Genomic DNA, 13,048 nt, shown 5'->3' on the forward strand with positions numbered 1-13,048 from the left:
ATCACACCAATCTTTAAACATGGAAACAGAAAAGATTGTCACAACTACAGAGGTATCTCTTTAATCAGCGTTGTGGGTAAAATCTTCTCAGGTATTGTTGAAAGGAAAGTGCGAGTATTAGTTGAGGACAAATTGGGTGAAAATCAGTGTGGGTTTAGGCCTCTTAGAGGTTGTCAGGACCAGATATTTAGCTTACGGCAAATAATGGAGAAGTGTTACGAGTGGAACAGGGAATTGTATCTATGCTTTATAGATCTAGAAAAGGAATATGACCGGGTTCCTAGGAGGAAGTTATTGTCTGTTCTACGAGATTATGGAATAGGAGGCAAACTTTTGCAAGCAATTAAAGGTCTTTACACAGATAGTCAGGCAGCAGTTAGAGTTGACGGTAAATTGAGTTCATGGTTCAGAGTAGTTTCAGGGGTAAGACAAGGCTGCAACTTGTCTCCACTGTTGTTCATATTATTTATGGATCATATTTTGAAAACAATAGACTGTCTGGGTGAGATTAAGATATGTGAACACAAAATAGGCAGTCTCGCATATGCGGATGACTTAGTTGTGATGGCAGATTCGATTGAAAGTTTGCAAAGTAATATTTCAGAGCTAGATCAAAACTCTAAGGACGATGGTATGAAGATTAGCATCTCCAAAACGATAGTAATGTCAGTGGGAAAGAGGTGTAAACGGATTGAGTACCAAATAGGAGGAACAAAGTTAGAACATGTGGACGGTTTCAAGTACTTAGGATGCATATTCTCCCAGGATGGCAACATAGTGAAAGAACTGGAAGCGAGGTGTAGCAAAGCTAATGCAGTGAGCGCTCAGCTACGATGTACTCTCTTCTGCAAGAAGGAAGTCAGTACCAAGACTAAGTTATCTGTGCACCGTTCAATCTTTCGACCAATTTTGTTGTATGGGAGCGAAAGCTGGGTGGATTCAGGTTACCTTATCAATAAGGTTGAGGTTACGGATATGAAAGTAGCTAGGATGATTGCAGGTACTAGTAGATGGGAACAATGGCAGAAGGGTGTCCACAATGAGGTTATCAAAGAAAAACTGGGAATGGCTCTGAGCACTATGGGACTCAACTGCTGAGGTCATTAGTCCCCTAGAACTTAGAACTAGTTAAACCTAACTAACCTAAGGACATCACAAACATCCATGTCCGAGGCAGGATTCGAACCTGCGACCGTAGCGGTCTTGCGGTTCCAGACTGCAGCGCCTTTAACCGCACGGCCACTTCGGCCGGCTAACTGGGAATGAACTCTATAGATGTAGCAGTCAGGGCGAACAGGCTTAGATGGTGGGGTCATGTTAGACGCATGGGAGAAGCAAGGTTACCCAAGAGACTTATGGGTTCAGCAGTAGAGGGTAGGAGGAGTCGGGGTAGACCAAGGAGAAGGTACCTGGATTTGGTTAAGAATGATTTTGAAGTAATAGGCTTAACATCAGAAGAGGCACCAATGTTAGACCTGAATAGGGGATAATGGAGGAATTTTATAAGGGGGACTATGCTGCAGACTGAACTCTGAAAGGCATAATCAGTCTTAAATGATGATGATGGTGATGATGAGTTACATTCTCAGAGTTTTAAATTGATGGAAGAATACCTGGCAGTTCAAATGGCTCTGAGCACTATGTGACTCAACTTCTGAGGTCATCAGTCCCCTAGAACTTACAACTACTTAAACCTAACTAACCTAGTGACATCACACACATCCATGTCCGAGGCAGGATTCGAACCTGCGACCGTAGCGGTCGCGCGGTTCCAGACTGTAGCGCCTAGAACCGCTCGGCCGTCAATACCTGGCAGTTGTTTGGGTCTGAAGAGAATTATAAGATAATTGTCGTTTGGCTTGTCACTTGTGACTGAGTTCCTGGGCTTCCCTATATACAGACCAGCAGCAATCCACAGTCATTACTTCATTCCAACGGCCCTGATATCTTTGTCCCATTACAGAAATATCCTAACCAAATCCTTCTTCGTATTCTTCAGTGGCAACTCCACAACTAGGTTTATCATCTTCTTCGTAAAACTCAGATTCATGTGGCGTGGGAGGCTTGCTGAGTTTTTCGTCTTTCACACTGTCTCCATTTTCTGCTTCAAGCACATAGTCTTAGGGGTGCAGTAGGAGTTGGTAAACTATCTGAATGTGCAATTGGTCGAATAGCAGATGGATGACTAGGGTACTGAACCAGTCATCTTTTGTTTTCATTGACAATTCTGCCTTTATAGGTGGAGTCAAGTAGAAATAGCAGATATCTGTATGTTTTGTAGGCTCCCGACAACCCACAGATCGTTTTTCATTTCGAACCATTTTCTTAGTATAACTGAACAAGATTAGATTAGATTCAGTTTTCGTTCCATAGACCAAAAAAATGAGTGATTCTCGAGGGTGTGGAACATGTCAGAAAGTATAATATAAAACATGAAACATTTGAATATAATACTTACTACCCCGATCATTTGTCAGGAGATTGTCGAAATAGGTGAATACAATGAGGTAAACAGAACATTTAATATTTACAGAATTAACACGCTGTCAGAATGAAGCAATTTTAAGCACTATTAATAAATTTATCATGCAAAAGGAATAAATATACTGAGAAGCGTCGGTTGCAGCATACATGAAGAGCCCATGATTTATGCTGGTCCTCTACCTTCATACCAAAATAAGACTGGCAGGCAGCCTACACAAGTGGCATGCCCGTGATGAAGAGGTTATTTCATCACGTATGTAACAAAAATTATTTATTTCATATACGAATTTTTGGGGTATTTTCATTTAACAAACTTGGCACTTCAAAACCACTCGAAAATAAGAAATTCTGCACTAATTACAACACAAACAACATGAAAGTCACAGGCACAGCAACAATAGCAATTTTTATCACGTACAGTCAACTGGAGAATGTTGCGTTTCGTCATTTAACAGGTGAGATAACTCCAAATACTAAATTACCCATAGACTAAAAATGTAGATCGGGAAAATATGACGTTTTATTGCATCTGCAAAGCAAAAGATAATCAGTGATCTTTATGGTAAATTTTTAGTACAGCGGTTGGAAACACCTTAAGATAAGTTATTTTGAGCCCAAAACATTTTCATTGTTGGGGAACGTAATCTATGCGTAGTATTTCTTCTGTGGCTTGCTGCTAACATTCGAAGATAACGCTTTAATCACTTAAGCGAACATTTTTAATTAGTGTTAAAGGTTTAGGAACATTGTTACTACATGACGTACATTTCCTCACAGAAAAATACGCACTAAGTTTCGGTATCTACCCTTGAATTTTCGTTCTTCACAGTATCCTACGTTCCTACCACTGATTCCATTGTCTTACAGGGGGAAGCTCTTAGCTGGCTATTGAAAACAGTCAATAGGTAACTACCTTTTCATAGAGGGACATGACTTAGATTTTAACCACAGCGTTATTACAATCTAGTAAAGAGTGTATAAACAACAAATACAAGATTTCCAACATGTCAACATTTAATTCCATGTTAAGCGTCCCGGCACGGCCCTACCAGCAGCTTTATGACGTTGACGACATTGTAGGTTCAGAGCTGCTAGTTTACCTTTAACGGAGTGAGAGGGAGAAAGTCTTGTAGGATACTTAGCAGAGATGGATGTTGGGGTGTGTGTGAGGCAGCTCTCGTTCCTTCCTGTATTCTGACACACACGAAAATACTAATTATCCCTCATTGCGACTCTAGCAACTAGACATCTTATTCACACAAGGAGACAAGTGAAAGATAGCACTTGTTCATCTATATATTAGGACACAGAGAAATACAGGGTGACATAGTTAAAGTAGCCCGCCTCCCCTTTGAATACGAATGCAGTATTTCGACTTCTGAAATAAAGAGCTACAACAATGGACAGTTTTGTACAATAATACACAGCTAGCTTTCTTCTATGGAATTTCAGTTTATTTCATCAGTGAAGTTAGATTTTTCTCTTTGCGATCTGCGAAATGACGTTTTCGACAGGAGAAAGAACTGAAATTGTGGAAGCATATGTGAAAACAGATTAGATTAAGGAAACTAGCGAAATTTTCGTTTCAAGTATATGGATAGATGGCTACCAGCAAAGAGAGCAATATAGAGTCATATAAAATTGGAGCACAAACCAGTCTGTGCACAATGTAAAACGACAAAGAATTTCTTCAGTTCGAACACCAGAAGTCACTGCAGACATTCGCCGAAACATTATCCAAAGAAATCTACATGTAAATTGGTCCAACAGGCGCTTGTAAGTAAGAGGAGGTATTAACGGATATTGAAAAGTCGTTATTTGAACCATATCGTATGACGGTTGTGGAGCAGTTACGGGAGGATGACAGAAACGTGTAGATTACTGCACGTGGCTTTTGGATAACATCAACGATGGTCTGTTAGACCCTCTCCATTACATCATGAGTGATGAAGCATGGTTTCAACTTTCTGGTAATGTGAATTCACGGAACCCGAGGTACTGGGCGACGGAGAATCCTAACACTGTGTGACAGTAACCACTCCATGATGAGAATATATATATGAAATCGGCGTCCGATGCGGTGTAACAGAAACGCGCATATTGGACGATATGTTTTGACACCTACTCACTCACTCACTCACTCACTATATTGACGGGCCTGCCATGGCCCGAGGTAGCGGAGTTTAAGCTGTTTGGGCTGTTCCTCCTGAAGTCCTCTCGGTTTGGAATGTTTTTCTTCGCGTGTTGGTCTGGCCTCTGGTTTCTGTGGATGCAGGAGCTTATCTGCCGGCTGATTCCGACGGTTTCTTGTTCTTCTTCTTCTTACTGCTTCCTGGCTGCCCGAATTCTATTTTCTTCAGGCGGGAGTAGTCCAATGGCGGCGTCTGTGTCCGGATGTACTTGACTGCTTGCTCAGTCATGTATTTCCAGTCCTCGTCCGTGAAGATCGGGTGCTTGTTTATGAGCTCCATATCTCCACGCCTGACGATTTCCCTCCCGTGCAGCTTCTGGTTCGAGGGTTCGCACCCCCAGTGGAAAGGATAAGGTTTGTGAGGAAGGGGAGGGATGTTATCTACCGTGAAAGGGTAAGGACGATCATGTTGGGGGTAGCTACCGTCTCGCAGGGAATCGGGGGATCTCGGTGAGCACCTCCCTCACACAGTTCTTGTTGGGGAGGGGGAGGCACTCGAATGGCTCGTCTTCTTCTTCTCCCTCGGTCTCCATCGGCACTTCCTGTGTCGTCTGCGTTTCCGCAGAGACAGGAGTGACGACTGCTTCCGAGGGGGCCGTCTCCTTGTTGTCGATGGTTTTTTCCCGACTGTATGACCACCTCCCTAGCAACCTGCGTTGCCGCGTCGGCCAGGGAGGCGGTCGTTTGTGTTGCCGCGTCTACCCCCGTACAGGTGGGGTCGGTGCCACGTCCGTCGTCGTGCGGGACGCGAGGTACAAGGCGACCCTCAGTTGAGTCACCTCCTGGCGCGTCTCTTCTAATTCCGCTCTCAGGGCCGCTCTCTCCTCCGCCATGGCGGATTGGAGCGCGGTGATTGCGTCCTCGTTGGCTTCCCGCAGTGCTTGGCGGAAGGCGTCCACGTCGTCTTGGTGGCGCAGCCCGCTTCCCCTAAGGCAGGAGGGCGGGGTGATCACCATTTCTTCTTGTTGGGCCACCTCTTCGTGTGTGGTGGCCAACTTCCGCTGCTTCCACGTCTTCAGGTAACTGCAGCTGCGCGCGTTTGCGGCGTGCGAGCCACCGCAATTTACGCACACCGCTGCAGTACCCTTCGGTTTGGTGCAGTTGCGCGTGTCGTGCGGTTTCCCGCACTTAACACACGCAACCACACCGTCGCATTCCCTGGCTATGTGTCCAAGCTTTTGACACATAGCACTGTAATTGTGCCACAGGCTTCCGCTTCTTCTTCTTGTTGCCGCAACCGATGCTCCCGACTGCGTTTAGCAGGAGCTCCACAGCAGCAGCAATCTTGCCTCTTCCTCCATTCCTACTTCTCGGCATGGCGCTGGGCTAGTGGCGTTGGCGTGCGCGAGCGACGGTAACGATGTGAGCCGCAGCGAGTCGAGCAGCACAGTGCATTGCGTGCGTGTTTTGACACCTATGGAAAATTTGATACATTTTGTGCTCAACTCATTGAATATGAAAGACAATTAATGTCTAAAGTATTCCTGGAATGATTCCATGATGTCTTCACTGAGGAACGAACTGTCAGCAAACATTTACGGCCACCCCGTTCGCCGGATCTAACAACATGTGATTTTTTCCTGAGGGGACACCTGAAAGCAGGGTCTATGAAACGAATCCACACACAGTACAGAAACTGAAAGAGAACATGAACCGTGAAGTTGTCACCATCGATATCCGAATTTCACACTGCGTATACCTCAACATGCTCAAACGTGCCCAGCTGTGTACTGATTGTACAGGGGGTCACTTTCAACATCTGTTGTTGTTGTTGTGGTCTTCAGTCCAGAGACTGGTTTGATGCAGCTCTCCATGCTACCCTATCCTGTGCAAGCTGCTTCATCTCGAAGTACTTACTGCAACGTACACCCTTCTGAATCTGCTTACTGTATTCATCACTTGTTCTCCCTCTACAATTTTTACCCTCCACGCTGCCCTCCAGTACTAAACTGGTGATACCTTGATGTCTCAGAACATGTCCTGTCAACCAATCCCTTCTTCTAGTCAAGTTGTGCCACAAATTTCTCTTCTCCCCAATTCTATTCAGTACCTCCTCATTAGTTACGTGATCTATCCATCTAATCTTCAGCATTCTTCTGTAGCACCACATTTCGAAAGCCTCTATTCTCTTCCTGTCTAAACTATTTATTTTCCATGTTTCACTTCCATGCATGGCTACACTCCATACAAATTCTTTCAGAAACGACTTGCTGACACATCTATACTCAATATTAACACATTTCTTTTCTTCAGAAACACTTTCCTTGCCATTGCCAGTCTACATTTTATATCCTCTCTACTTCGACCATCATCAGTTATTTTGCTCCCAAATAGCAAACTTCATCTACTACTTTCAGTGTCTCATTTCCTAATCTAATTCCCTCAGCAACACCTGATATAATTCGACTATATTCCATTATCCTCGTTTCGCTTTTGTTGATGTTTCTGTTATATCCACCTTTCAAGACACTGTTCATTCCGTTCAACTGATATTCCAGTTCCTTTGCTGCCTCTGCAGAATTACAATGTCATAGCAAACTTCAAAGTTTTTATTTCTTCTCCATGGATTTTAATTCCTACTCCAAATTTTTCTTTCGTTTCCTTTACTGCTTGCTCAATATACAGATTGAATAACATCTGGGACAGGCTACAACCTTGTCTCACTCCCTTCCCAACCACTACTTCTCTTTCATGTCCCTCGACTCTTATAACTGCCATCTGGTTTCTGTACTAATTGTAAATAGCCTTTCGTTCCCTATATTTGTATCCTACCACCTTCAGAATTTGAAAGAGATTATTCTGATCAACATTGTCAAACGTTTTCTCTAAGTCTACAAATGTTAGAAACGTATGTTTGCCTTTCAATATCTGTGAATGTATTGTTCACTGTATTTTTCATTATAACCCTAACAGCCAAAAAACTCAAGGTGGTAACTGTAGGTGGATACTTATCAGAAAATCAGTTGCCTCCGTCGAATGTGTACAGTCTTCTTGTAGTTAATGTAGCATCATCGAACTGTCACCCTTTAGTGATGACTCCTGAGTGCTCGGGTGTTCTTTGGTAATGACTGTGACTGCAATTCGCAGGAAGTGCTGAGTGCTATTGACATGGAATTTTAATTTGATTCCGTATTCCTGGATTTCCGGAAGGCTTTTGACACTGTAGCACACAAGCGGCTTGTAGTGAAATTGCGCTTATGCAATATCGTCTCAGTCATTTGACTGGATTCGTGATTTCCTGTCAGAGAGGTCACAGTTCGTAGTTCAAATGGTTCAAATGGCTCTGAGCACTATGGGACTTAACATCTTAGGTCATCAGTCCCCTAGAACTTAGAACTAGTTAAACCTAATTAACCTAAGGACATCACACACATCCATGCCCGAGGCAGGATTCGAACCTGCGACCGTAGCAGTCGCGCGGTTCCGGACTGCGCGCCTAGAACCGCGAGACCACGCACAGTTCGTAGTAATTGGCGGAAAGTCATCGAGTAAAACTGAAGTGATTTCTGGCGTTCCTCAGGTAATGTTATAGGCCCTTACTGTTCCTTATCTATATAAACGATTTAGAAGACAATCTGAGCAGCCGTCTTAGGTTGTTTGGAGATGATGCTGTCGTTTATCCACTAGTAAGGTCATCAGAAGATCAAAACAAGTTGCAAAACGATTTAGAAAAGATATCTGCATGGTGCAAAAATTGGCAATTGACCCTAAATAATGAATAGTGCGAAGTCATCCACGTGAGAGCTAAAGAAATCCGTTAAACTTCGGTTACACGATGAATCAGTCAAATCTAAAGGCCCTAAATTCAACTAAATATCTAGGTATTACAATTACAAACAACTTAAATGGAAGGGACACACAGAAAGTGTTGTGGGTAAGGAAAACGAAAGACTGCGGTTTATTGGCGGGACACTTAGAAAATATAACAGATCTACTAAGGAGACTGCCTACACTACACTTGTCCGTTCTCTTTTAGAATACTGCTGCGCAGTGTGCGATCCTTACCAGACAGGATTTACGGAATACATCTAGAAAGTTCAAAGAAGGGCAACACGTTTTGTTGTTGTTGTTGTGGTCTTCAGTCCTGAGACTGGTTTGATGCAGCTCTCCATGCTACTCTATCCTGTGCAAGCTTCTTCATCTCCCGGTACCTACTGCAACCTACATCCTTCTGAATCTGCTTAGTGTATTCATCTCTTGGTCTCCCTCTACGATTTTTACCCTCCACGCTGCCCTCCAATGCTAAATTGGTGATCCCTTGATGTCTCAGAACATGTCCTACCAACCGATCCCTTCTTCTAGTCAAGTTGTACCACAAACTTCTCTTCTCCCCAATCCTATTCAACACCTCCTCATTAGTTAAGTGATCTACCCATCTAATCTTCAGCATTCTTCTGTAGCACCACATTTCGAAAGCTTCTATTCTCTTCTTGTCTAAACTATTTATCGTCCATGTTTCACTTCCATACATGGCTACACTCCATACAAATACTTTCAGAAACGACTTCCTGACACTTAAATCTATACTATCGCGAAATAGGAGAGAGAGTGTTAACTGAAATGATACAGTATTTGGTATGGACATCATTAAAACAAAGGTGTTCTTCGTTGTGGAGGAATCTCCTCACATATTCCAATCTCCATCTTTCTCCTCCGAATGCGAAAATATTTTGTTGACGCCGACCCACATAGGGAGAAATGATCATCATGATAAAATAAGAGAAATCAGAGCTCGTACGGAAAGATATAGGTGTTCATTCTTTCAACGCGCTATACGAGGTTGGAATAATAGAGAATTGTGAAGGTGGTTCGACGAACCCTCTGCTAGGCACTTAAATGTGATTTTCAGAGTATCCATGTAGACGTAGGTGTAGAACTCCGACTGCGACTTTTAATGCGACGGCTGAGGCTGTTCCGACTGCCGTTTGTATACCTTTTTTTATCGTCTTGGAGGAGTTTCTCTGTCAGTGTTCGTATTCCCTACTATTACTGAAGGTCCGCAACAGGTTACAACAGTCCACTTACACCACCGCCGCCCCACACCGAACCCAGGGTTATAGTGTGGTTGGCCCGCAGTGGATATCGCCCCCCCCCCCCCCGCCCTCACCCCCCCCCCCCCGAGAACGTCACACATCAGACGAGTGTAACCCCAAATATTTGCGTGGTAGAGTAATTATGGTGTACACGTACGTGGAGACAGTGTTTGCGCAGCAATCGCCGACATGGTGTAACTGAGGCGGAATTAGAGGAACCAGCTCGCATTCGACAGGCAGATGGAAAACGCCCTTAAAAACCATCTACAGACTGGCCGGCATACCGGACCCCAACACTAATCCGCCGGCCGGATTCGTGCCGGGGACCGGCACGCCTTCCCGCACGGAAAGCAGTGCGATAGACAGCAAGGCGAACTGGGCGGGCTGAAAGTCCCTGTAATCTTTCCAGGAATTACTCAAACCTCCTCGAATAGTCTGGATACGCCCCCTCTCCAGGCTAGCACTTCCTTGTTTTGGGTGCTGTTACATATGGGTCTGTTATTCTAGAGCAGGAATGTCCAAACATTTTTACCTAAGGCCACACTGGCTCTTATACTAAGCCCCAAGGGCCAAGACGTAGCTATAGTCTGTCCAAGTTTTCTTGACGCCTGATACCGTAGTGCTGCTCAGAACTCCTCAATATAATTCACAAGTTTTCGTGATGCTTATCATTGCTGCCAAACTTTACGAGCTGACATTCTGTGACACTGCAGGAGTCACTACGCAGTGAATTCTCTTATTGTTTGACCTTGAGTTGAAGCGTTAATTTCGTTTCATATACTTTGCTTCTTTTGACCTGTTCCGCAGGCATGTTCGTCGATCTTTTTGCTCTAAACACTTCGAAGCACTGATTCCTATAGCCATTTTGCTTCTCCTCCGATATTCTGATTCCCTATTTTGGAGTACCTCTATATAACATACATTTCACTCCTGGAACAAAAATTTATTTGGTATGTCGCATCCCAGCACAGGTACTACCACGAGATTTGGATGAAGGTGTGGCCTGCATGGCGCAGTCAGGACGTTGACGACATTGTGGGGTCAGATCTGTTAATTTATGTTTAACGAAGTGAGGGGGAGAAAGTCTCCTAGAATACTTAGCAGAGGTGATGTTGGAACCTAGTGGAGAAGTTAGTTGCCTTCGTAGGAAGTGAATAAGGGTACAGACTCTTCCAGATACAATTTAGAAACAATTTATTTCTCAATAATTGAACCCTACTAGGAGAGGTGTGTTACAGTGGCTTTTTACACATAAAAGATTACACTTTATCGCTCTAATTGTTGGTACTTTCTAGCAACTCCCAGTTCCTGAGGTCTTAGTTTCACTGTCAGGCACGAATGCTCTGCTCATAACTCGTTCTGATGACACACAATCAAATACTCTAATCAAGATAAGAGACGAATGCAAGACAGGGCTTGTTCCTTCCAACATTCTGAGACTTAGAAATACTATTACTTCTAGAGACAAACTCTACAGAGCTTGATCTTTACTAACAGCCAGAAAAATCAAGATAGTAACTGTGGCTGGATACTTACCGGAAATTCAGTTGCCTCCATTGAATGTGTACAGTCGTCTCATAGTTTTCCGCATCATCATCGAAGTGTCACCCTGTATTGATGGCTCCCGACCTCTCGAATGCTCTCTAGTAAAGTCTGTGACTGCAGCTCCGAATGCGACTCTTCATGCGACTGCTGAGGCTGCTGCCTCGGACTACCGTTTATACATCGTTTTTTTTTTCAGTATCTAGGAGGAGTTTCTCTGTCACTGTTGGTTTCCTCTGCTGTTACTAAACGTCCTATTAATGACTGCAACCTTTTCAGAAGTTACTCAAACTTCCTCGAATAGTCCGGAAACGCCCCCTCCCCATGACTGGTCCGCACTACTTTCGCTTCTGTTATGTGGTAACAGGTATATCTGCGGCACTTCTCGGCCACGATCATAGTGTCTTCCAGCATTATACCTGTGTATGGTATTTTTTTACTATTTAACAGCCGGCCGATGTGGCCGTGCGGTTCTAGGCGCGTCAGTCTATAACCGCGAGACCGCTACGGTCGCAGGTTCGAATCCTGCCTCGGGCATGGATATGTGTGATGTCCTTAGGTTAGTTAGGTTTAATTAGTTCTAAGTTCTAGGCGACTGATGACCTCAGAAGTTAAGTCGCATAGTGCTCAGAGCCATTTTTACTATTTAACCACGTTCCATTTCTTTTCATACCTTCCAAGACAATTCTTACATTAATAAAATTTGATAGCCATAACACCTCCTACAATAAAACCTTGCCTCTTGTATTAATAAGCCTTGACGCCCATAACTCTGTTACTATTAGAGAAATGAGAAAAATCATCAAAATGGTCGATTGCATGTATCTTGTGCGTCATGCATATACTATTAAAGATGAAATTAGACAGGTCATGAATCACAGACGGATTTTGAAACTTTAAACAAAAATAGACCAAAGGGAGGAATAACTGTGTCCTAACTCCGTATCTGTAAATTTCGTTGTGTAACTGATCGTAGAAAAACTGATAGTGTGTTAACGACTGCAGCGTAATGAAATTGTCAGGGCTGTAATCCTAAAACTATAATGATCGGTCCATAATAATTTTCTGTGTTAATCGTCCATATAATGCTTTACACCGACGAAAAATTTCCTGCTCTAACGGCTCAGGTATTATCATGCTCAAAAAGAGCAATATCTGTAATGGGGTTTGCCTCAGTTGTATGCAACCCACATAACGTAACTATTTTGCAAATCCTTTGATCTCTTTTCGGTACAGTCGTTTAACTGTACAAAATGATTACTGCAAGAGACCAGTAGAGAGCATTGTTCTGCACGGCTATCAAGCCAGATGTAAATTAGTACCATGACAACATAAGCCAGGAAACATGTTATTAGATTTGGCACTGTCATTAACTCTTGTAAATTTAAACTTATTACAATTAATGATATTTCAAAAACACGTTTCAACTTAAAATTAAATTACGAAAATTTTTGTACTGGACAGAGACCCGGGACTCTTATCCAGCAACTATTATAGATTTAGCTAACCAAGAAAGATCTGAAGTATGGTTTCATTCAGAAGTAACGAAGTGGGCGCATGTTTACACTTGGAATGATGTGAGGCGAAGTTTTGTGTCGCACGAGGATTCTAACCTAGCATCTAATCGATTGTTGACTAAACATAATTAAATGACAAATATCGAAATTTTTCACCAGTAAAAGTAAATTCATATGGCATGATTGGTTACGAGTCCCTCAAAAGAGATATTCGGTCGCCTGTTTGCAAATTCTTTCAACTGGACGCCTCTTGGACGACCTGCACGGCTGCGTGCCCTTTA

This window comes from Schistocerca nitens, chromosome 1 (assembly GCF_023898315.1).
Source record: "Schistocerca nitens isolate TAMUIC-IGC-003100 chromosome 1, iqSchNite1.1, whole genome shotgun sequence".
NCBI classification, from domain to species: domain Eukaryota; kingdom Metazoa; phylum Arthropoda; class Insecta; order Orthoptera; family Acrididae; genus Schistocerca; species Schistocerca nitens.